The sequence below is a fragment of the Sus scrofa genome, chromosome 9 (genome assembly GCF_054392235.1).
Source record: "Sus scrofa isolate SSC_HxYL_T2T_F1_AM1 chromosome 9, Sscrofa_HxYL_maternal_Yorkshire_Landrace_v2.0, whole genome shotgun sequence".
NCBI classification, from domain to species: domain Eukaryota; kingdom Metazoa; phylum Chordata; class Mammalia; order Artiodactyla; family Suidae; genus Sus; species Sus scrofa.
The window spans coordinates 122,071,242-122,092,040 of record NC_139391.1 but is presented as its reverse complement, the minus strand read 5'-3'; the positions used below and the strand labels follow the sequence as shown (position 1 = coordinate 122,092,040).

The 20,799-nt window shown below is 47.5% G+C and overlaps 1 long non-coding RNA gene and 1 other non-coding gene across 14 annotated transcripts in view; one reads left to right on the top strand and one right to left on the bottom strand.

Moving 5' to 3' along the window:
* The window catches only part of LOC102162878 (uncharacterized), a 462,928-nt gene that overhangs the window by 419,372 nt on the left and 22,757 nt on the right, over nt 1-20,799 (bottom strand). The window lies entirely within an intron of this gene.
* KIAA0040 lies at nt 3,515-18,968 on the top strand. Its single transcript, XR_001304182.3, has 3 exons — nt 3,515-3,957; nt 17,640-17,715; nt 18,834-18,968. It is a non-coding gene; the product is annotated as a KIAA0040 (transcript).

Below are 20,799 nucleotides of genomic sequence, written 5' to 3'. Positions count from 1 at the left end.
GAAAACTCACTATATTTTGGATAACCTGCTAAAACTGAACGCACATGAGACTAAAAATAAAAGCATCTGCAGAAAGTGTAAAAAACGAGGCTTTGCTACCTTCATGAAACAAAGGCCGAGGGGACTGTAGAATTAGGGAGGGGGCTTGGTGATACCCACTGGCTCAGATCCAGGCCAGGACGCTTGTCCACAAAGACCCCATAAACACACAGTATAAGGGCCTGTCCAGCCGCCCTGAACTCCAGACCACATGAAGTCAATCTCATCTTCCCGCAGTGCTCCTTTGGGGCCCTGCCAGCCACATCTCTGTCCAAACCCTTCCGGAATCCATTTATATCGTCAGCTTGTGCCACCTCTGGGAGATAAGCCATCCCATAAATTCATTACCTGCTGCGTAGTGTAGTTATTTCCGCTGACTTGCCCTGAACTTGCTTTCCTCGTGGCTCCGCGGTGCTGTTACATTTCAGGATCTGGTGAACAAGTCTGTGCTCATCTTATTCACACCATTTACAGGCTGTATCCTCCTAACAGCCTGCATATTGTCAATAGCCCCTCTGACCTCCAGTAGGCGCCTGAAGCATCCAGGCTGCGGTTGGAGTACTTTCCCCTGTCTTGAGCCCATGTGTGCTTGAGACCCTCGCCCAAGTGGCATAGGCAAGAATATACCAGAGTTTAAGATGAGAGTAAGATAAAGTTCTCAACTTAACACTTTCCATCCCTGAAGAATATGCCCATTTGGGGGCAGCACTTTCCTGGGTGCAAACACATTATATTTCACATGGCTTCTAGACTCAGAGGGAGTTTGCGAGCTGACGGGACAGTGGCTTCAGGCAGCACAAGGCAGACAGATGCTGGTCAATAGTGAGGGTCAACCCATCTGACACGGGGCATTTTCAAGAAAGAAAAGCAGGTGTGGGCTTCAGAGCAGGTTATTGATTCTATAATAAATACCTCCTTGATTTTCACAACACTCTGAGAGGGAAGCAACATGTTTTGTCCCCAACTACTGATGTGAAACCAGAGCTTAGCAGGTGCTAGAGTTAGCAGGGGGTAGTCGCTCAAATCTCCAGTCTCAGTTCACAAATCTGCTTCTTTTGGCTTTTTTTTTCCCAGGGGTGGGGGGGTCATGCCCATGACATGCGGAAGTTCCCAGGCCAGGGATCAAATCAGAGCCACAGCAGTGACAATGCCAGATCCTTAACCCACTGAGCCACCAGGGAACTCCTTTGGCAGTTTTGTTTTTTTTTTTAACTGGATGTTAATGCTCAGTTTCACTTAGAGCCCGCTAACCTCTTGACCGCTCTCAAATATCTTTACTAAAAACAGGAAAAATAATGAGGACTAAGCACAATGTAACAGCCCTGTGGTCGCCCAGGGCCATCCATGAGGTCATCAGAGTTGGGATTGCACTGCCAAGAGGATAAAATAGTAGGTGGGTGCTCTAACCTGCTATTTCATAAGGGATGCGTCACCCATTTGGAGTGAGAACATCCTGGCCGGACGCCCACTCCTTTTCTTCTATCATAATTGCATCTTCCTTGGCAAAGCAGTGTGAGCAAATCTGCCATGCTGCCCACCGCTTTCTCTGCCACAGAAGCTATTGGCCTTCATCACTGAGACAGCACAGAGATACCATCTTCTGGACGGGTCTCTGATTTTCTTTCCACCATTGACAGCCACGTCCATAAAGCCCTAAACTCAAGTCAGTAGCTTTCGTTTCCCATGTTGTCTCTTAAAAGCGCCTCTCATGAGCCAGAGCCAATCTGTAAGGTTGCTTTCAATTTCCAGGGAAGTATCTTCTGTAACCTTTCCTCAGTGGGCCTCATTCCACGCCTTGCTCCATGTGGCATTCCTTCACAGAAGGCGAGTTCTTCCCCTACTTAATGACAGAAAAGCAAAAGGACGGATTGAGGGGCCCGAAACACTCAGACTCAAATCTGGGATCCACCATTTATGAGTGATGTGACTTGGAGGAAGTTCCTTACCTACTCAGAACCTCAGTTTTCTCATCTATAAAACAAGGATGGTACTACATGTCCTAACTGCTGTGAGAGGATGAATGATACATTATATGTGAAGCTCCTGGCAGAGAGTTGAGTGCCCTTAGCTGGGGAAGAAATCTCCATTCCCAAATCCTCAGGCCAGCATTCAAGGCCTCACTCTGCCCCTGCCCTGACCTCACTCGCCCCTTGCTCAGGGCTGTTACACTCTGGCTTTACGTTCCAAGAATGTCAGAAGGACCAACTCTACATGGGTAGACAGTTGTCAGCTCAAAGTATGGTTACAGAGTGAGTATTTCCCAGCCTAGTTAGCCCATCTATCAAAGGAAAGCCCTCGTCTGGATATTTCTTATCAGTCTGTCCAGCCCAGTCTTCTAATTGGCGCTGCCCTACCTGACTACCAGTTAGCTCACTTGCTTCTGGAACTTACCTTCCTCCTCCTCATGTTCAAATCTAGACTGAGTTTCCTCCACTTGGGTTTCTGGAAAGTAGGTCTCATCTAATTTCCTTCCATTGGAGGAAAAACAAAATTTTTATCTCCCTTTCCATAATCATCCTTGGCATTTCTGAGCGGAGGCCTGGATATTCTTTTGTTTGTTTGTTTTTGGTCTTTCAGCTCAGAACCATTTGGTTTCTCCCATACTAACAGAAACAGATCGCTTGTTCCTCGGTGGAAACAGCTGGCTGCACTTGTCATTTTAGCGGCCACAAGCAGAGGCCAAAGGACACCAGCACTCAAGTGCAATAGGTACAGGGCAAAACACGGCTCAGCACCTGGCACCTGGGCACCTGACAAAACCAGTCAAGAGGGCAGCATCCCGGGTCCATGACATGGAAGGACCTCTGAGAAGGCCACCAGACACTCCAGGGCCAGGGTCTGTCATCATGCCCCTGTCCCTACATACTTGGTACCATGGAGGCACTAAGCAAGCTCATCAGAAGCTTTGCCTCTGGAATCCTCCATCCCACATTGGCCTGCACTTGCATTCCCTAGCTTTCCAGGTGCTGATCACCTGACCCACCAGAGCTGAATTAAAAAAAAATGGATGGAGGGCAACTGAGAGTAAGAGAGGGGTCACCTCTGAGAACGCTATGGAGGCCTCTGGCATCTCAGCTTCTGGCAGCTCCTGCTGGAGCACACTCATTCGCCCTCAGTGAGCGAAGCAGACTTTTCTCAGGTGTTTCGGGAACCCCCCACGGAACACGCAGCGCTGACTAGGGGAGCCCATCACTTCCTTTGTTCAGATAAGACTCTGGAGCCTTCACCCAATCTGCCCCAAAGCCTCCAACACCCCCACCCCTTTCCAAGAAGCCTGCTCCTTTAGGAAGGGCTGGGCTGTTTTCACTTAAGCTGACTTTCGCCGAGAATTAGAGAATTAGGTCCTGGGAACTTAGGTGCTTCGGTCAAAGCGACTGAGGACTGGCTCCGCAGGCAGGAGCGCGGCTGTGTCCTGCAGGAGGCGTGTTCAGACCGACGGGGCACCGACGCGTAAGGGCAGGGGCGGGGAGGGGGTAACTGGCGGGAAGACCGGGGGAAGGGAGGGCGCGTCTGGGCGGTGTGCGTGCGCCCAGGTCCAAGGGCACCCGTTCTCTGCAGGCCCCGGGGTGGAAAGTTTGGGCAGAGCTCAGGGAGCAGGAGAGGGGAGCGATTCAGGAAGTCGAACCTCTGACATCAGGGGCAGGACGGAGTTGGAGTGTAACCTCAAAAATGCGAGGCGTCGGCCAGCGGGAGGGCGGGGAACTCAGAGAGCGCCTGTCCCTTAGCCGGCGGCAGGTACTCGCGGCGCGGGGCGGCCCCCGCTAACCCTCCACGGGGGCCTGGTCAGCTCGGGCCCCGCTGGGGCTTCCGACGAGACGCCGGCACGGGACCCCGCCCCTGCGCCCGATCACTGTCGCACGGGCAGCACAGCACCCGGCGGCGACCGCGCCTACAGGAAGCCCTCCGGTGGACTCAGAGGTGAGTCTCAAGACTTTTTGTGGCTGTTGTTGCTGCTGCTGCTGGTGTTGTTGTTGTTGTGTTTGTGTATGTGTGTGTGTGTGTGTGTTTATACTGTTGAAGCGGCCCTCAGTTTGCAAGCGGACTTCCCACTCACTCCCCTTTAGAAGGATGAGACCAGCCCCAGGAATAAGTGAAACTTAAGGTTTCCAAATAGCCTCTTGTCCCTTCACAACTCCACTCCCACTGTTATCTCTGCTTTGCGTGGATTCTCAGCGGCCTTACATCTGCTTCAGGGCTGAGTCCACATGGGTTCCTAGGCGGGTTTGGGGTGGAGTTCTCTGACTCCAGTTAACAACAGCTGCCTGTAGGGACGGCTTGAACGGGGCAGAGGGACATTCTCGAAAAAGTCAAGACCTGAGACCCTCCAAAAAGCATCCTGGACTTGGAGGTTTCTAAATTATTCTAGGTGAAGCCAAATTTTCAAGAGGACTTAGAAACTGGCCACAATGAAAATCTGGCCTGGAGCCAGGGGTGGGATGGGAACCTATCGGCTATTCCCTGAACCTCTGGGGGATTTGCCATGCCACAGATTGCTTCCTAACCTCCTTGCCCACTCCCAGCCCCCACCCCACCCAGGAAGGTAGAATGGAGAACACAATGAAACCTGTTTCCCTGGTATTTTGAAGAGCCCCACAGGAATACACTATGTAATAGGAGAGTTAAATAAACTATAGACATTAGCTAGTGGGAAAGCCAGTCCTGCCTAATCGAAAGGGAAACTGAAGCAGACAAGCACTGCCCTGATTTCACAGAGACCGCTGGGTGCCGGGTGCTAGCTACCTTGCAGGACTACTCCTCGGATGCTGCTGAATGAGGATGGGCCTTGCACTTAAGTATCTGAGAATCACTTTCCATCGAAGCTGCTGCCTTTCATTCACTCAGCAGAAGTTCATAAGAACCTGAAGCTAATTTTAAAGAACCCGCATTCTGAGGTCCTGTGGGATAAGGGGAGAGCCCTGAGTTATATGGAGCAGGAACTGAAGATAGCATTGGTGCTAGGTTGTTCCTAACCTTTATACAAATGGTTTGCAAGTTCCACCGAAAAAATTCAGCAAGGATCTTACCATCAACCTCCTAGTCTGATGTGCCAATCTTTTGCTCAGAGCTGGGCTGGGGAGGCAGCTGTACTGAAATACCTGATCGAGTCCTTCATTTCCTATGAAATTCTGGCTCCCCATTCCCACCCCAGAAACAATTTTAGGAAAGAAATGCAATGCAGAAATATGTGTTTCTCCAGCCTCCAAACCCTGTTACTGTTTAGCCTGTGGATTAAAGGAAGACTTCTGCCCTTTCTCCTGAAGGCTAAGCCCAAGAGAAAAATGTGCATTCAATAAGCTGAGCTACTGATTTCATCAAAGAGGGATGTACATCCATTCCTTCTATTCATTCAATAGTTACTGTACCCACTGCATGCCAGGCAGTGCACCAGGACCTTGGACTCCAAAGATAATGACACAGTTTCTGCATGAGGACCTGAAATTTGCTAAATGAGACAGATGGTGAAACATAGTTCAGAATAATACACATCATCCGAGCAGAAGCTACAGGACACCGAAACAATCCAGAGGGGGAAGTGAATAATTCCCCCAGGAATTATTTGCAGAAGTGATGGATGAGCACATGTTGAAAATGATTAGGTGTTCCCAGGAAAGCAGTATTTCAGATAAAGGAAAGAGCATCTGCAAAATCAATGGCAGGTTGCAGGGACTACAAGTAAGAGAATGGTGAGCTCTCTCCTGTAGCAGCAGGAAGTCATTTTTGGTTTAATAAGGAGGGAAAGAGTATAGTCAGATTTGTGTTTGGCGAGAGAACTAATGGTCAGATGGAGGTGGGCTTGGAAAGATGAGGAACAGAAATCAGGACCTCCACCAAGATAACAGCAGAGGGAACTGAGGAAAGGGCGTGGACTTTAGTGGTGTTTAGGAAGCAGAAGCAAAGGTTCCTGGTAACCAAGTGAAAGCGTCTAGGGAGGAATGAGTAGAACAGAGGATTAGAAGGTGTTGAGCTGGGGAGGGGGTGCATTGCAATGCCCATAATGGAGATCACATGACCTAGGGGAAGGCTTTGGAAGAAGACAATTTACACTTTCGACACACTTAAGCTGGATGTAGCCAGGAGGTGTCTAAGTAGAAATATATGGGAGGCAGTGGGTAAACCGGTCTGGAGCCCAAGGAGAGGTGGTGGCTGCTCCAATTTAACTATCTCAGATGTTGTACAGAAAAGTGTTATTGATGGAAGCTAAAGAGGCCTGTTACACACTCAGTGAGACTGCTTGACCGTGAAGAGTCTTGGATGTGTCAGTAATGGCCTACAGATATTATTTCAGATCATGCAGTGACTTACAGATGTCTCTCTAGACTCCCAAGTCTTTCCCCGAATGCTTTGCGGAGCGAGACCTAACATGTTGCTAGAACCCTGGCTAATGGTGCACAGGTGATAGAGATGCATTTAACCAAACAAGTAAACCCCCAGGAATCACTTCCCCGCATGAGAAGTGAGTACTTTAGTTCAACTGTAAGATCTGCAGAGACCTCTCCAGAACTCCTACCTCAAGTCTAGTCATTGCACCTGTGTAGGAGAGTCCTCCCTTCATTAAAACAAAGACAACTTTTTCAGACTAATCCTAAGCCTCTATAGAGTGGTTCTTTAGGTCCAGTTGCCAATACCAATGCTCAGCTCAGGAGCTTATGTGACCTGGTGTGAAAGAAAAAAAACCTTGAACTTGGAACTAGACAGATATGAGTTCAGTTCTTGCCTTGACCATTTATTAGCTGCCCTTGAACAAGTCTGAATCTCTCTTGGTTTCATTGCCCTTATATTTAAAATGGGGAAGATTGTATCTTACCAGGGCAATGGTTAGAATCAGAATCAAATTGAAGAAGAAAGTACATTTAATGTGCTGCATAAATTGTAAGCTTCTATAAAAATGTAAGGGGTTTTATTATTATTACTAATCTTTGCTCTCAAAGCTACCAAATCAGGTGGATTATATAGGTGGAGGATCTGGGCAGCATCTTAGGCCCAGACCTGGAGCTTTTTAACTGCAGGAAATATTTTAAGGCAGTAATTATAAAAGTCTCCTTCCATCAGAGCAATGACATGCATGCATCATTCTGGCTGCTTCTCTTTTTACTCCTTACCTGATGAGTCAAAGACAAAAAAAAAAAAAAAAAAATGCTCTCCTAAAGTATACACAGGTTGCACACTGCACAAGGCTCCTGGGAGCTCCTGGAGTGGAAAGCAGCCAGCATTCCACTTACTAGACCGTGGACCCACCCCATTTGCAGTCGAGTCCACCCAGAGGGGACACTTTTTTTCTCATCCTCACCAATGCGCTAGTTGAACCAGCAGGGGCCTTGAATCTGAGCATCTTTTGATGGCCTAGATATCTCTGTGGTGTTTCTCTCTCCCAATCAGAGAAGCCCAACATATTCCAAGCCGGTAAAGCTCGAATTTGATGCCAATGTCAAAACTTTCAAGTAAACAGACTTCTGATAGGGGCTGGTTATTGACCAAGAAAAGGAAGTAACCACAGACTCAGAGACTTCAAACAGAAAAACACTTCAGAGATGAGCCAGTCCCTCCCCCTCAGTTCACAGATGAGCAAACTAAGGTTCAGGGAGGGAAGTGTGTGCCCAGGGTCAACAGCTGGTTAAGGGAGGGACCAGAATCCAAGGTTAGGAGTAGTGAACCCTCTCTAGAGTTTCTGTCGCTTAGTCCTTCCGTGCCTTACCCAAAGGGACACACGCACGCCCTCAAATGCTGACAGAGGGAAAAAGTGAAAAGATTGTACTTGAAGGCTCAATCTTCCCCAAGAGGCCTCCGGGGATAACCAGGAGCCAATCTTAAGGAGATGTGGGCAGACCGCCTTTAAAGCAGTCTCCATGCCCCACCCATCTCTCTGTTTCCTCTGCATCCACCCTTATTCTCGTCTCAAGAATTCCCAAAGAGCCCTCAATAAGGGACACAGCGTTGGGTGCCTGAATGAACTAAAACCTGTTCAGTGTTTCATGAAACTTGTCCAGACCAGTGGGAGGGTCAGCATTACACATCAAATATGGTCTATAACTTACCATTGGACGATTCTACGTGAATTCTAAGTGAATCATAGGAGCTCATGAGACTCATCGCAGGCACAGTAAGAGAGAAAACAGTGGCAGACAAACTTTTTCCTTTTTCCAAGCAGCAAAGGAAAATCTACAACGAATGCTTGGACAGGCAACCCCCAGGGCCACGGACCGGCTCAGGTTGCTGACTTTTCCCCCACATCAGCCTGAGCCATTGGAACAGGTCACCACCTGCAGACGTGAGTAGACCTTTAGTGGAGACTGGGCAAGGGGAGCTGAGTCCCAAAAAGAACTTCACACAAGCACAAGATTCCTTTCTTAGGGCAACTCCCAAGGGGCTATGGCAGTGTCCAAACTGAATCCTGGCCCTGGGAAGAGACTCACTCCCACGCTCATAAGCAAACTGCTCCATGGAATTTGTTGCTAAGAAATGAAAGAAAACCTAATCATTGCTGTGTTTCTTGGTCAAAATTGAAGACTGTGTTTGTGCCAACTTGCCCTTGCTCTTCACTGTCTATAACTCCTTCCTCTTAGGATGTTTTTCAGTTGAGTTTTATTCTCCTCAAATACACCCTTAATTTCAAGCCAGAGAGGCTTAAGGAAAGCCCATCAGCAATTTCTTTTAGTTTTCCAGGCAAGTCGTAAAAGAAAATTGGCAGAAGAGAGGGGGAAAAAATATACGAGTAGGAAGGATCGTTATATGTTATAGGCCTTTAGTCTTCAAATTGTCCTGGGAAGGAAAAGTTGGGGGCAGACAGGTTTAGAGATGGGTGTGGAGGCTGGGACTGGGGACGGACAAAGAAGCAGGGCAAAATGGCAAGTTACTTAGTGTTAGGGTTATGGGAATAGAATGGGTACGTGGTGAACATGCTGGGTCTTTACCTAAATGAGATGTCCTTGTGGCTGCCTTAAATAAGAGAAAAACTACATGCAAGTCCAGAGTCGGTTTGTCCCACCCGACGCAAGTAAGATCCTGAGTCTGTGTCCTTCTGCTGGATGTTTCTAATCTTAGGATCCTATGCAGCACCATCAATGGGACAAAATGCCAGCTTTCAAGAGCCCCTCTGCCATGGTCCAGAGGCTCCAGAGAGCCACTCAGGCACACTGGCCCAAAGTCACCCAGGACCTAACACTGGAGTCCAAGTGACCTTTCACTGATCAGGGACTGGGAGTAAACAAATGTCCATCCAGTTTTTCCTAGCTCCCACGGATCTGCAGTATGCATGCTAGGCTCTCCAGAGCTATTTGTTGAAAAGCAGTGCTAAGAATTTGAGGCACAAAAAAAAAAAAAAAACAACAGCCATTGCTCCCTCCCTCCCACCCACCAGGTTGCTTTATGAGTATATCATGGTTGCTTCCTCGACCTTCTGCTGGGGAGAAGAGGCAAGGCGGGGAGAAAACACACCGCTCTCAGGGCCAGCCCTGCAGATGTACCCCACTTGTCAAGCTCCTTTCCTAGAAGTGATTGATGGCTCCCCCCGCTCGCCTTCCACTCCTGACCTGAAACTTTCCTCCTGCCCCAGGCCCACAATCTGCCGAGTGGCAGTTGCCGACGCATCACAGCCATGACCTAGATTAAAACCTCCAGACTCATTACGTGGGTGACCCACCTCATCCCACAGTGAAACCTCCCCTGCTAGAGGGGAACCACGCTGGCACAGCAGGCCACCCAGATGTGACCTGCTGGCTCAGGGCTCTCCTGGTTTCCAGATTAGAAACTCAGACCCTGCCTTGCAGAATATTTGCCCCAAAGCCTTCTCTGATTCAGGAAAGAAGCGACGATGCGTCAGGTGCCTTAGGATACTCGTTGATTTCCAGCTACTGTGCTGTCTGTGGTTTTGCATGAAGATATTATCAAGCCGAAGTTGGTTGTGTTTTCAATAGATGGATGGCACAGGTTTCCACAGCTGGATGTGGAAAGAATATCTCATTTCCAGACAGAGACACTGCATTGCCCCCACCTTGTCTGGGACAAAAGGATGGGACACAGTCACAGAGCATATGACACATGGGGAAGAAGGTCTGATGCTCCTGACTGATATTTTCCAGGAATAAGTTTTCAGAGGTTTAAAAAAAATATTGTCCCTTCAATAAGGAATACTTAAGCCACTGAGGTGTGTGGTCATTCAAACATTTGGTATTGGGGTGAATGAATAAATACACACTAAAAAGATAATCAATGGTGTTATATTTCTTAAGCTATTAAAAGAACTATACCATTCTTGGAGTTCCCTTTGCGGCTCAGCAGTTAATGAACCGACTAGGATATACAAGGTTGCGGGTTCAATCCCTGGCCTCGCTTAGTGGGTTAGGATCCAGCATTGCCGTGAGCTGTGGTGTAGGTCACAGACATGGCTTGGATCCTGTGCTGCTGTGACTATGGTGTAGGCTGGCGGCTGCAGCTCCAATTCGACCCCTAGCCTGGGAACCTCGATAAGCCTTGGGTGTGGCTCTAAAAAAAGCAAAAAATAATAAATAAATAAAATAAAAGAACTATACCATTCTTTTCTATCTATCGGCTTTCAAGAAATTTTACATTATTTCCTTCCATTTTTATTGAAGTGAAATTCACATGACATAAAATTAACCATTTTAATGTGAACAATGCAGTGGCATTTAGTACATTCATGAGGTTGTAGAACCACCACCTCTATCTAGTTCAAAAATAGTTTCATCATAGAAAAATAATCCCTGCTACCCATTAAGCAGTTTCCTAGTCTTGCTCCCCTTTCCCAGCCCCTGGCAACTACCAATCTGCCTTCTACCTCTATGGATTTATCTATTCTGATATTTCATATAAATGGAGTCATACAGTGTATGTCCTTTTGTGTCTGGCTTCTTTCATTTATCATAATGCTTTCAAGGTGCATTCATGTTTTAGCATTTATTGGTGCTTTGTGCTTTATTCATGGCTGTATAATATTCCATTGTGTGCATATATAGCATAATTTGTTTTCCCTATCTATGTGTTGATAGGCACTGGGTTGTTTCCATCTTTTGGCTAGTGCTGCTCTGAACATGCAGGTACGAGGATTTGCTCGAGTAGCTATTTTCAGTTGTTTTGGGTAGATACCCAGGAGTGGAATCGCTGGATCATGGGGTAACTCTGTTTAACATTTTTTGGACCCACCAAATTGTTGTTTTCCACACAATAATCAACATCCTTATAAACTCACTTTCATGTCTTGAGGATAAAAGGCATATTAACTGCCATGCTTTCCCACGCCTGGTCCCTTATTTGTTGCCTCTGGTCTTATACTTTAAGGTAAGATGTTAAACCCTGCCTCTTCTTATCCTAGAGATGCAAAGTGATTTGGATGCTTGACAGAGAAAACATTTGGGTAAACTATAAATCCTTCTTGGTGTAGCTGAGTAGTAAGGAACAGATAACACCAGCAACACTTACGGAGGACTATATGTGTGCTGGGCATTGGACTAAAGGTATCACCTACTTCCTCCCACTTAACCCTCATGCCAGTTCAACTGTGAGCCCTCTATTACAGATGAGGAAAACTGAGGTCTGAGCAAGAGCTAAGTGCCCCTCCCCCAGGCTCTCATTATCTATAAGCCTCTCCTACAAAGAAACTCTGCAGCTGCCACCAGCAATGAATCAGAAGCTGTTCTGTGCCTCGGGAGCTCATGGTCTACTTTGGCAGATGGATAAAGAGGCAATTATAATAAAGTACAATCAATGCCAGGACAGGTGTCACAACAGGGAGGATGTGTACTTAGCTCAGCTCTAGGTGACAGACTTACAAGAGGAGACAAAATCTAAGGTCGGTGTGTCATTTCATTTATAAATAAATGGGCCTTTGTGCCCCTTGACACGGTTGAGCCCTTCCCTACCCTCCCTTTGGCACCACCACCTCGTCATTCTGTTCCCGTGCAGTGTTTAGAACATAGTAGCTGCTCACTAAACACAGGTTACTAAACACACATGCTCCTCAGATGGAGTTCCAGCCCCCATCACACTGTCTTGGGACTCTAGTGCCTAGGACTCAAATCACAGGCTTTCTTAAAACAGCTGTGGCCCAAGAATGAGGGGAAGGAACTGAAAAAGGCCTAGAATGGCTTCTGTGGTCCTCTCTGTGGTCTTCTGAAGGAGCTCATATACCTGAAAGGGCCCATGTACCTGAGAAGAGGGGGAAGGGGGTGGGAAGAGGGGTGTGACTGTGAAGATACCTTCCCCCGCCCAGGTGAGGAGTCTGTCGAGGTGCCTGGGATCCTGAAGCAGAAGTGGAATGAACTGGTAAGCCACTTTCCCAAATTCTCTAAGGCCAGAACACTCCTCGACAGCTCTGCCTGAGATAACCAAAGGCATCTCTCCATCCTGCACACAGGAGTCATCCATCACCACTGTCCCTTCTGCAAGGTTGAATTCCCCACCACTGGATCATAGCAGGGGTCACAAGCTCACCCATGGGGCCTGACAGATAAAGCTAACATGGATGGAGCACTTAGTCTGTGTCAGGCGCAGCCTTAACCACATGGTAGAGATGATTTAACTCATCTGATTTCCCAAACGAGTCAATGACACAGAGTACATTCTTAATTTTCTTTTATAGTTGAGGAAACTGAGGCACAGAGCGTAAAGGAACTTCCCCAGATCAGACTGAGAACGAATGGGGGATGGGCAGCCTCTGACCAAAGCTATTCTGCCCGAAAGAGTATCACAAGCAGTGTGGGAATGTGGGGAGGACATGCTATGCAGGCCAGAAGCTGTGGCTCAAACAACCTCTCCTCACTGGTCACGTCTACCTCGTGAGTTTCCAGTTTGCAACCCGTGATCTAGGTTTGCCCTTCTTGCACAAAAATTTCCCTTGGTTTCCACCAACCCCGGGCTAAATGTTAACGTATTGCTGCATGACTAGGCTAAGTATGTGTATGTGTGTGTCTGTGTGTGTGAGAAAGAGAGAGAGAGAGAGAGAGAGAGAGAGAGAGATCCCTTTGAACTTGTGCCAGCTGGAACCAGCTTTGGTTACCCTTGTGGCCCCAGATTCGAATTCAGAATTAATACTGAATTTAAGAATATACAAAGGAATAAAGTACGTTTGGAGTTGGGAGGGAAGGAGGCAGAAAACTCACTATTCACTCAAATTTTCTTACACAATAATCTGCTTTCATGGGTAAACATGAAAAACATCCCCTGCAGGTCCCTGGCCTAGAGTGGCTTCTGTGGTCCTCTCTAGGCACATCATCAGTCACCGCCACCCCTGCCCTGCCCTTGGACATTCAAGTCATAATAAGTAAGGAGGTGGCAAGGGGGAGAAAATTTCCCAGTAGTGGCCCTCCTCCTCAGGCCACAACCTTGAGGAACCCTCACCATGGGCCAGGCTGTTCCCCAGAATGCTATGGATTAGAGCAGCTGGGGAGAGGGCCAGGCTGGAGTGAGCTGTTTGTTGCCATGGAAACAATGGGAGTTTCAAAGTCCCCAGATCTGGGCCCCGTGCCTGGGCCACCTTGATTGGATTCTTCCTCTGAGCCAGCTGTGCTTTCTTGAGCAGCCTGGAATCCCTTCATTCTCATCCTCACCGCATTTAATCATCCCATCCTCCGTGCAGGTGCCAGCTCAAATCACACCCTCCTGGAAACCTTGCCTAAGTTCCTCATTGGAATTAACAGCTTCCTCTGGGCTGTTTCCATAACCATTTATTTGCATTTCCCCTGGGACACCTAACTAGTCATGCTTTATAGCTCCCCTGTGCTCATCCATTTCCCAAACAAAAAAATAAATTCTTTGACTTCACACTCTATGTCTTTAGTTCAATTTGGAATCCCTTACACAGGTGGTTAGCAGGTTTCTGTATCTTGTTAGGCAGCATAATTTGGGAGGGCCCTAGAAAAGAGAAAAATTCCTTTTCTCTTTTAATGCACATAGTAAGTTCTCAACAAATGTGCATTAAATTGAATTGTCTGCTTCTGTGCTGCAGAGAGAGGAGGAGATGGCGGTTCCTGGCCTCCCTGGCCTCAACTGTGTCAACAACCCAGGCTTGGGGAAGGACGAAAAAAGCCCCAGCAGAGGGAGTTCCTCCCTCTGGGAGAAAAAAAAAAACAACCAAAAAATAAAACAAAGAGAGCTTTTTGCAGTAATAACAGTGAGGTAGTGAGACGCTGAGTGCTACACACACTTTCTCTACTCAATCAGCTTGGCAACTGGAAATTACCAACTGGAATATCAATTCACGACACCAAAATGTGTCAGGAACACAGCCAGTCGGGGACTTCCAAAACACAGTGATAGCCTCACTTTGGAATGATGTAATCAAAATATTCAATATGGCACCTTGTGAAACAAAGGCCCATGCCCATCTGAGGCCAAGGATCTCTGGAGGTCAGGTCTCACTGCTGTCATCTGTCTCTTGGCACTGAAAGCCTCACTGGAGAGTCAAAAGTAGCCAGTCACCAAAAGAGGCCTGCAGAGTGTGCCTACCGTCTGGAATGCTCCAGAATACCTGACATCTGAGCCTAGTCTGAGCCCGGGCTGAAAGAGTTCTCCAAACCCAGAATACTGAAATTCTGAAATGGGTGGATTCCCCCTTCCCCCGCCCCAAGATCTTCTATCTGGCCACATGCTGCATGTGAACCCTAAAACCAACATGGCAGAGTGGAACGAGTCCCAGATATTAAGGGGCATAAAAATCACCATGTCTTCCATGATTGGCTCTAAGGCCTTGGGTAACTCATTTAATTTCAGTGAACCTCAGTTTCCTCATCTATAAAAATGCTCATTAATGCAGCCAACATGTTCAAGCACAAAACAAGTCCCAGATGTTGGGGATACCCCGATGGGAAGAGATTCTGTCTAGAAATGAAGAAAGATGATTAAACAGTGACCCTAAAGTGGGTTGTGGGGCTGTGGTAATAGTATAGGAACAGTGATGGGCACAGGACAGCGCAATGAGGCCATAGCAGGCTTTCCAAGGGAGATAACATTTCAGTTGATGCTAAATGAATGGAGGGCAGGAGACTGAGGGGTGCTGGTTGGGGTGGGATGGGGGACAGCTGGGGTTTCAGATAGAGAAGCTGGTATGAGGCTCCAAACCAGGAGGGACCACAAATCCCGGGGAGTCCGAGAACTGGAAGGCTTTGTAAGCCGGAAAAGTGATGGGCGACCATTGTCTGCTCCTCTGCTGCTGCTTTTTAAGAAATGCAGTAAGGAGAGTATCATTCTGGGAAACTGGAAACTAGAACCCTGTCTGCCCTTGGCCACTGATCAGCTTTGCAATTTTAAACAAATTTTGAACATGCATTTCTATTCTTTAGTTTAGTCATCTGTGAAATAGGGCAAGAGGTCCCTCCCTTCTTCACATTAGAGTGGACTGAACGAAGAAATGTTTGCAGAAGCTGTTAAAAAATTAAAATGAGTTATAAGTGCAGGGTCTTTGCTAGGACTTTCCCCAATCATAAATAAATGCAAGCCCATTCAGACATCAGTTTGAAGACTGGAGAAGTGATGGCTTCAGGGTTTTTAATCCCCTGCCCCGCTTCCCAAGGGATCGGGAGATAAATAGCAGTTTCTTTTTGATTGGTTTGGTGATATTTCATTTCAGCTCATAATCAGATTTTGTCTAAGGGAGAAAGTATGCTATTAATAAAAGAGAGGTTTTTTTAATTGTAATATTTGTGCTTACTGAGCCTGGCTGGTTAGGGCAGACTGCCCATGAGCCCGGGTGGAGCTTAATCCTGCATAATAAGGCACTCTGGCCAAGGCATACTTGGAATTAGGAGAGGGATCAGGTAAGAGACTCGAGCCTCTGAAACACTGACGCTGCTATGTCTGCTCTGCTTCATGGCTTCTCCTATATCCGTTAGACCAAACCTATGTTCAGACGTCCAAGTCCCCTGTAATCTCACCACCCTTGCCTGCACCACCTCTCCCTCGGAAGGTTTTTTCATTGCCTTCCCCGTCCCACACTCTGCATGTGCTGGGGCTCTGTACTTTTGCTCTTGCTTTCCCATCCTACCCAGCTCACCCTAGCTTCCCTTCTCCCACTGGAATGTCCAACCTTCCATGGGATAACACCCAGCACAGGGCCTTGAACGACCTCAATCTCCTCCATGCAGTCTCTGCTTTAAAACCTAAGCCTGGAGTTCCCATTGTGGCGCAGGGGTTAATGAATCCGACTAGGAACCATGAGGTTGCGGGTTTGATCCCTGCCCTTGCTCAGTGGGTTAACGATCCGGCGTTGCCGAGAGCTGTGGTGTAGGTCACAGACAAGGCTCAGATCCCACATTGCTGTGGCTCTGGCGTAGGCCGGTGGCTACAGCTCCAATTCAACCCCTCACCTGGGAACCTCCATATGCCGCGGGAGCGGCTCAAGAAAAGGCAAAAAGACAAAAAAAAAAAAAAAGCCTAAGCCAACACCAATCTCTCTCCTTTCTAATGGTGCATGCATTTTGATATTTACCTTAGCCTTTAGTTGCTATTATTGTGCTTGCGTGAATATTAAACGGTGCAGGGCATTATCAATTATAAGAATCTCATGTATATATTATCTGACTTTCACAACAACATGGATGGTGAGCAGAGTCAGTGGGATTATTATCTTCCCATCTGAGAGGGGGGAAACCTGAGGCCTGGGGACTCAGGGACTTTGCGTGTCACCTGGCTGGATGTACTGTGTTCTAGATTTCATTAAGAAACTCTCCTAAGATGGGAACTAGATCATATGCTTCTTTTTTTCCCTCAGCATGATGGTGATCACACAGCAGATACTAACAAACATTTCTTGAAATGCAATCCATATGCAACTACTGGAAAAATAATTCCAATGGCATATTTCATTGATGCAAATCATTGCTGTTAATACTTTAGTCTCTTCGTGTATAAAGAACAGTATGCTTGCAGCATTATTTTTATTATAGGGACCCAGTAAACAACCTAAGGGAGGCTCTCACACGTTCTATACAATCCTCCCCACCCCCACCCCACCACCAGGAGTCAATCAGAGGGCAGGTACCACTCCCTCTACTCACCCCAAGCAGCATGGCCCCACCGCCTCCTGGTGAAAGATGGAATGTGCTTATCACAACTTGCCCAGCAGGGTGGACATGCTCAGCTAGCCCTTGGAAATCTGAGGTCATCTGGGCACAGGGAGGGTCCAGGCTGCCCAGCACCACTGCACAGCCAGGCCAAGGAGCCACCCAGGTGAGGGTGGGGCAGGGCCGGGATGGGGTCCCTCCACCCATCCGAGATTGGAGGTAGGAAGACCTCCAGCATGGGACCCAATTTCCTAAGAATTCCAGGCCCCTCTGACTACCTGGCAGAACTGAGGAGCGATGTTTGTGGCCATGTCCCTGCATCTACCTGGAATAATACCAGTTATGACCCTAGTCATTTGTACAGCTCCTAATAGCCTAATGACCTTCATATGTGCTATCTGCTTTGACACAGGACCCTCCCACCAGGCAGGCACTCACTTCCAGTTGGTTGTTGACTTTGGAAAGTGCATGCATATGGGCAAACCTTCAAAATGGTACCAAAAGTCTGCAAGAAAAACCAGCCTCCCTCCCAGCTCTGTCCCCATTGTCCTTCCACACGGGCAACCCATGCTTTCTTGTGTCTCTTCCCAGATTTCCTCCCATTTTGAAACTGACACCCCAGACAACAGAGTGACCTTCCCAAGGACACATGCTGAATAAGTCACAGGTAAGAAACAGAGCTGGTTTCTCACATCACTATGAACTACCCCCGTGCTCCCAGACTAATGTTTAGCCAAGAATTCAGCTCCTATGAAAACCTACAAGGCTGTAAACAAAACCAGATAACTGTCAAAGCCAGAATGGGAGGCCTGGAGCCCCACAGCTGCCCACTGAGGAGCAGGGCTGTCCACCCCTCTCAGGGAGCTGCAGCGGCACTCCAGCCCCTTCTCTGGCTGCTGCAGGCCAACTCCCATTTCTAGGACCCTCTCCTGCCTTCCACTGAGCAGGGGCAGGACCACACATCCTGACCGTTTTGCTCTATCAAAATGTTCCCACCCAATGTCCTGTTCCTTCAAAACTCTGATACTTTGGGGGTTGGTCTGATTTTTTTTAAAAAAAATGTATTCTGGGCTGCTAATGAGAGATAAAGCTTAAGGCTGGTGCAGAGCCTGCAGGTGGTCCAGGCCAGAGGCCATGTGTGGAGAAGTGGGAGACAAGGACAGAGTGCTCTGACCTCTCCCACCATCCCCACCAGTGGCTCCATGTGCTTTTCAGAGGAAGCGAGTGAGTGAGTGTGTGTGTGTGTGTGCACGCAGACACATGCATATACGTATACATCAGTACTTAGGAGGAACTCTCCTTCCCCCGCAATCCCCAGCTTAAGCAGTTTCCTCCATTCATCCTCCCAAATCATTTATGGGTAATACCTACAGCCTCCTTTGGGAAGATCACTTCAGGTGTGGAGAGGAAGCTATGTGGGACCAAAGACAGGCAAATTGAGGGCATCAGGGATGGGCTGAAGCCAGTGGCAGTTCCAGAGTTTCTCTAGATCAGGGGCCTGGGGTAATGGGCTGTTTGTACAGAAGCACCTAAAGGTGCATTTGATGAGACTGAGCAAATGTCATCTGTATCAAATAAAGAGGGTACGGAAGCCAAAAAAAGGTGGGGGGGGGGATGCTGCTTGCCTGATTGGCTGCTCAGTATATATTTTAGCATACTCATATATGGCCCCTTTGCATTCACCAACAGTTATTTATCAAAACTTCAAAAAAACAAAAAAACAAAAAACAAAAAACCATACCTATGCAATATTAGGGATACTGATGTAAATGCACGTACACACAGGTAGCAAAGGTTCATCCTCCAGGACATGGACTTCTCTGCACAAGCCGCCCTCTGGGACGGAGCCTGTGGCCCAAAGTCTGGCGAACCTGAAATACTCCACGCTGTGCATTCCACAGGGGTGACTTGTGATTGGAATGAGAACATTTCAGCTCACTCCCTCTGTGACTTGGCCTTTATCTTTTGAGCCCTAATATTACATTAAGGTAGCTTCTGGCTTTTAATTGCCCTGAACTTTTGTTAACATTAAATGAAGGAAGGAAATGGGAAGGAAAATAAAACCGTATCTGTATTGCTTTTGAGTTGCATAATTGTATATTTTTGCCACCTCATTAGTTTTCAACTATTCCAGCCTACAAACCTCTCCCCTGCCGCCACCGAGGAAAATAAATCAGTCATTCCTTTATTGCTGCAAAGTCCGCCAAGCTCTAGGTTCTCTTCTCTAATATTAAAGAGGATGATGCCACTTTAAATTCAGAGTCTATTTTTTAATTACCACCTGTGGGAGACCCTGACTCACACAAGTGCTTGGTTGTCTTCTTGCCTTTCCAAAAAACACACCTTCCCTCCAAGCGGATGTGACATTTGAAGACTTAAACATCAGTTACTGGAGGCAGTCACAGAGTCTCCCCTTTATTTGGGGAACAGAGACGGCCCTGCCCATCCCCAACTGCTTCTAACTCAAAGATGACCTCACAGCCTCAGCTCACACTTTCCAAAAATAAAACTTTACCTCGGCGCTTTACCACACCCACAAAAATTGGCTCCAAAATGTTTTACCAAATAGTTTTGAGGAGTACAAATGAGAACAGCATAACCCAGGTATGTCACTGTAACCATGGCTACAGGTTTTATTAGCACTAATACCAGGATGTGGTCAGATCAGATATACACAGACGGCAAACACAAACCTGAGTGGTGTCAGCATGTGCGCCGTAAATTCTCCAAATTGGAAACGTAGCTCTTAATGACTATGATTCATAAAGGACCTTGGGCTGGTGGTGGCGGCCGGAGGGGGCGGGCAGAGTGAGGAGGGAAGTACGGGGAGGGTGGAGGGCTGCATGGGTAAGAGAAGCTCAGGATTCTAATTTTAGCTGTAATCGAGCTTTTTAATACAGTCCTCTAACATGCCACTACCTTGCATTTAGATTGCGATTTTCCCTTCTCAGTGTTCTTTTGCGTGTCTAGTCTGTTCTTCACAGCAATCTTGAGAGAGATCAGAGATGGCTAATAGCCTCATTTCTCAGATGAGAAAAGGGCTCAGAAAGCTTAACTGATTTGCCCAAGAACAGAGGCTTGGAAGACAACTGAACCGGCACTAGAACTGGGTCTCCTTAATATTCTTTTTACTGCACCCCTCTGCCAGCCTTTTGTATTCTGCTGGGGACATTTGATATGGATTAATTCCTCTTGCAAACAACCCTCATCCTTATCATTTGTCTGATTAGCCAGAGACCAGGATCAGTCCATCAGACTGGAAAGTCAGCCCTGTCTTTTGCCTTTTGTCCTCACCTCTTTTTCCCGGCCCCCTGCCTGGCTCTCCCCTACACATGACAGCACAAAGAACAGGTAATATAGTTCCAGTTCTGGAGGGAGCGTGTGGTCCAGGGGCTGCAAGCTTAACCTGCCTCCAGAGACCAGGTAGGTGTCAGGACTGGGTGAAGCAGGCAGGGTGGGCACTGGGGTCCAGGTTAGGGAACATCGGTCCTTCTTAAACCCCAGCAGACTGTGGCTGAGTGGGAGCTGAGTGTGGCCAAATTTTAGGATGAGCTAAAGACAGAATTTTATATGAAATCATAGGAGGAAAAAAATTAAATAGAAGTGCCCTTGGGTTAGCTATAGTTCCTGGGCTGCCAGGGAGCACTGTAAGTTTTATGCCTTTGGGTCCCCAATGCCCGCTGTCATAGGCGATACTGTATCACACTTCTCTTAAGGTTTTGGTCCTATTAAAATATATATGTGTATGTGA